Source organism: Petromyzon marinus, unplaced genomic scaffold (genome assembly GCF_048934315.1).
Source record: "Petromyzon marinus isolate PM22_M1 ecotype Great Lakes invasive population unplaced genomic scaffold, UKy_Petmar_22M1.pri1.0 PM_G_Scaffold_73, whole genome shotgun sequence".
In the NCBI taxonomy this organism is placed as follows: domain Eukaryota; kingdom Metazoa; phylum Chordata; class Hyperoartia; order Petromyzontiformes; family Petromyzontidae; genus Petromyzon; species Petromyzon marinus.
In genome coordinates, this window is record NW_027423028.1 from 840001 (window position 1) to 845000 (window position 5000).

General features: G+C 40.6%; 1 pseudogene; it reads left to right on the top strand.

The window, feature by feature from the left end:
• The window catches only part of LOC142920730 (28S ribosomal RNA), a 10304-nt pseudogene that overhangs the window by 3171 nt on the left and 2133 nt on the right, over positions 1-5000 (top strand).

A 5000-nucleotide genomic window follows, 5' to 3' on the forward strand; every position in this document is an offset into this window, starting at 1 on the left:
AACACATGGGCAAAGCATCTGAACTTGTTGCACATTTTAACATCAAACACAGAGACATTCCTCTGGTGTTTAAGTGCGCTAAATGTGACAAAACCAACTCAAACCACCGATCGATTGCCTGTCATGCCCCCAAATGTGGGGGAATAAAGTTAACTGAGGAAAGCTTACCAATGGTCTGTGAATGTTGCCAGGCACGCTTTGCGACTCTAAGTGGCCTTTCGCAGCACAAGAGGCATGCTCACCCAGTCACCCGTAATGAGGAAAGGATTAAAGATGGTATAAAGGGTACCTCGCAGAGAGGGGTACACCGTAGCTGCTGGTCTTTGAAGGAAGTAGAACAGCTGGCCCTTCTAGAGTTGCAGTTTCAGGGGAAAAAGAATATCAATAAGATCATTGCTGAAGCGCTTGGGACTAAGACCAACAAGCAAGTCTCTGACAAGAGACGGGACCTAAGTAAAAAGACAGGGGCCCCCATGTCAGACAGCTTACATTTTTCTTCTAGGCCTCTTGAGACATTGTCTCCCCCACCAAATGTAACAACGGGGACTTCATCCATACTCGCTCAAGCAGCTGAGCGGCTTACGAATGAGAATTCTGGGACCTTGGAAAAGCCTGCAATGGAGGCAATAAAGGCTTGGCTTAACGGCGAGGGCCAACATGATGCCCTCGTAGAAACTGCCACAGCATTGATGCTTTGTCCGATGAGATTGGTGAAAAACAAAGGCAAACGTTCAAAACCCAAGAACGACATTATTAAACCCAGGATATTACCCACACGATCTTGGATGAAGAAGAGAGCGGAAAAACGAGGAAGCTTCATGAAGCACCAGAAGCTCTTCTTTAAGAACCGCTCTCTTCTTGCGTCCTTAGTCCTGGATGGCACTGAACGTCATGAATGCCGAATCCCGAACGCAGATGTATATCGTTTTTACTGCGAAAAATGGGAGAAGGTGTTGCCATTCAATGGCCTGGGCCAATTTAAGTCATCAGGTGTTGCAAATAACGAATACTTTGAGCCCCTAATTTCGGTGGAGGAAGTTCAGACTGCCATACGGGCCATTAAACCAACGTCAGCAGCTGGGCCAGATGGCCTAACAAGGGCTGCAATCTGTGCTGCCGACCCCGAGGGTCGGACACTGACAGCCCTATTTAATGCATGGATGATTACAGGAATTATTCCCAAAGAGTTGAAAAAGAATAGGACGATTCTTATTCCTAAGGTTATGGACGATGAAAAGCTGAAAGAATTGGGGAACTGGAGACCAATAACGATCGGTTCAATGATTCTGAGATTATTTTCCAGAATAATGACTGCACGTCTTGCTCGTGCTTGTCCCTTAAACCCAAGGCAGCGTGGTTTTATAGCGGCATCTGGCTGCTCTGAAAATCTTAAGGTGCTACAGGACCTTATGAGACATGCTAAGAAATTGCACAGGCCGTTGGCTGTCATGTTTATCGACATAGCGAAAGCTTTTGACTCGGTTTCGCATGCTCATATTTTATGGGTGTTAAGGCACAAGAAAGTAGATGAACACGTGGTGGGCATCATCCAGAACGCCTACGATCGGTGTACGACCTCGTTCAAAAGCAATGGCGAGTCGACTCGAGAAATTAGCATACGTGTTGGTGTCAAACAGGGTGACCCCATGTCACCCCTGCTCTTCAATCTTGCCATGGACCCTTTGATATGCACCCTAGAGTCACACGGAGTTGGGTACTCCATTGATACCGACCACGTGACAGCTCTTGCGTTTGCTGATGATTTGGTGTTGGTGAGCGAATCTTGGGTTGGTATGGCCGCCAATCTAGCGATCTTGGAATCATTTTGTGGGCTATCGGGATTGGAGGTTCAGGCCAGAAAGTGCCAGGGCTTCATGATAAGCCCAACCAAAGATTCATATACGGTGAACAACTGCGACCCATGGACTATCAAAAATAAAGATGTCCATATGATCCAACCTGATGAATCAACGAAATACCTTGGTCTGAAAATTGGCCCTTGGACTGGCACTATACAGCCTGATCTACATTGTCAGCTAAAGACATGGATCTCGAAAATCGATGAGGCGCCTCTGAAGCCAACTCAGAAGGTTGAACTACTCAATGCCTATGCCCTACCCAGATTGTTATATCCTGCAGACCACTCGGACTGCAAGCAATCAACTCTCCGTGGGTTGGACCAAGAGATTAGAAAGGCGGTAAAAGGATGGCTCCACCTTCCCGCTTCAACTTGTGATGGACTGTTATATGCCAGAGCCCGAGACGGAGGCCTTGCCATCTTGAAACTGGAAAAAACAATCCCTTCGGTTCAAGTTAGAAGGCTGCAACGTATAGCAAACTCGTCCGATGCTATCACCCGTAATATTGTGTCCTCGCAGGGTATGGAGGAAGAATACCGTAATTTGTGGGTACGAGCAGGGGGTGACAGTGATGCAATCCCAACATTCGTTCTCAGGGACTCGGTGTCAAAAGAACCTGTATATCCGAGACCCTGCGATTGGAGGGAGCATGAATTTCAGAGATGGTGCGAAAAGCCGGTTCAAGGAAGGGGCATTGTAAACTTTGCGCATGATAGAATCAGTAATGCTTGGTTGAGGCCATGGTGCGGCTTTAAACAATGCTTCTTTATCGCAGCACTACAACTAAGGGCAAATATTTACCCAACAAGAGAAAGCTTGAACAGAGGCAGAGATGGGGCCTTACGTTCCTGCAGGAAATGCTCTGCCAGACTCGAGTCCCTTTCGCACATTCTCGGTCAATGTCCTGCAGTACAGAAAGCAAGAATTGCGCGACATAACAAGATCAGTAACATTCTGGCAGACGAAGCGGCTAGATTGGGCTGGTCTGTATACAAAGAGCCACGGTTCATATCCGAGACGGGAGAGATGAGAAAGCCTGACCTCGTGTTTGCAAAAGATGAGGAGGCGGTTGTGATCGATGTCACCGTCCGTTTTGAGCTTTCAAAGAATACCTTGTCAGATGCTGCCTCGCACAAAGTTTCGTACTATACCCCTCTTGGTGATCAAGTCAAAGTGCTGACGAAGGCTAGCAAGGTCACATTCTTTGGATTCCCGGTTGGGGCAAGAGGAAAGTGGCCCCTTGAGAATAACGAGGTACTTACCTCCCTGGGCCTGACCAAACCCAGAACGACATCACTGGCCAAGATGATTTCCCGCAGAACGCTGCTTTTCTCTCTTGATATTCTGAGAATGTTCTGTGGAAATTATGCGGTCTATGAACAGTCATAGACAACCTCCGAAACAAATAATAGTTTTGTTTTAAGATGTCATTTGTTTTAGATTGATTTTGTTATTTTCGAAGGTGAAGTCGGTTTTTATTTCATTTTACTATTTTCCACAATTTAGATTGTTATTTTCCAAGACGGAGTCTTGGTTCTTTTTTTTATTGTTAGTTTTTTTTTTTTTTAACACGTCGTATTTGTTACTTTAGAGCTTAGAGGGGACTTTATTTTCGCCTTACTATTTTCTGCCTACAAAGAAGATTAAAAATAAGCTTTTTTCAAGATGGTTTTGTTATTTTCCAAGGTGAAGTCTTGGTATTCTTATTTTACTATTTTCCATAAAGAAGACCTTTCTTTTAGATTTTGTTATTTTCCAAGACGAAGACTTGGTATTTTTATTATATTGCTATTTTTTACACGAAGCTTATTCAAGAGCACTTATATAGATTAGACTTTGTTATTTTAATTCTTTATTTTTGGACTACATCAGTTCGAGAGTCCTGTAACTTACTATTTTCTGCCTACAAAGAAGATTAGAAATAAGCTTTATTTAAGATGTTTTAGATTAGATTTTGTTATTTTCCAAGGTGAAGTCTTGGTTTTTTTTATTTTACTATTTTCCACAAAGAAGACTTTTCTTTTCTTTTAGATTTTGTTATTTTCCAAGACGAAGACTTGGTATTTTTTTGCTATTTTTTACAGGAAGCTTTATTCAAGAGCACTTATATAGATTAGACTTTGTTATTTTAATTCTTTATTTTTGCACTACATCAGTTCGAGAGAAGACTACAAACCAGCTTTATTTAAGATGTTTTAGATTAGATTTTGTTATTTTCCAAGGTGAAGTCTTGGTTTTTTATTTTACTATTTTCCACAAAGAAGACTTTTCTTTTAGATTTTGTTATTTTCCAAGACGAAGACTTGGTATTTTTTTATTGCTATTTTTTTACACGAAGCTTATTCAAGAGCACTTATATAGATTAGACTTTGTTATTTTAATTCTTTATTTTTGGACTACATCAGTTCGAGAGTCCTGTAACTTACTATTTTCTGCCTACAAAGAAGATTACAAATAAGCTTTATTTAAGATGTTTTAGATTAGATTTTGTTATTTTCCAAGGTGAAGTCTTGGTTTTTTTTATTTTACTATTTTCCACAAAGAAGACTTTTCTTTTCTTTTAGATTTTGTTATTTTCCAAGACGAAGACTTGGTTTTTTTATATTGCTATTTTTTTTTTTTACACTGCTTTATTCAAGAGCGCTTATATAGATTAGACTTTGTTATTTTAATTCTTTATTTTTGGAATACATCAGTTTGAGAGTCCTGTAACGTACTATTTTCTGCCTACAAAGAAGACTACAGACAAGCTTTATTTAAGATGTTTTAGATTAGATTTTGTTATTTTCCAAGGTGAAGACTTGGTTTTTTTATTTTACTATTTTCCACAAAGAAGATTTTTCTTTTAGATTTTGTTATTTTCCAAGACGAAGACTTGGTATTTTTTTTATTGCTAGTTTTTTTTATATGTTACTTCAGAGCATAGAGAGGACTTTATTTTTACCTTACTATTTTCTGCCTTCAAAGAAGATTAAAAATAAGCTTTATTCAACATTACTTATATAGATTAGACTTTGTTATTTTAATTCTTTATTTTTTGGAGTACATCAGTTCGAGAATCCGGTAACCTTACCGACTCTACTCCTTGTTGCCATTGATGCACGGCAGCAGGGATTCGATAATACACGGCATCCCAGTCAG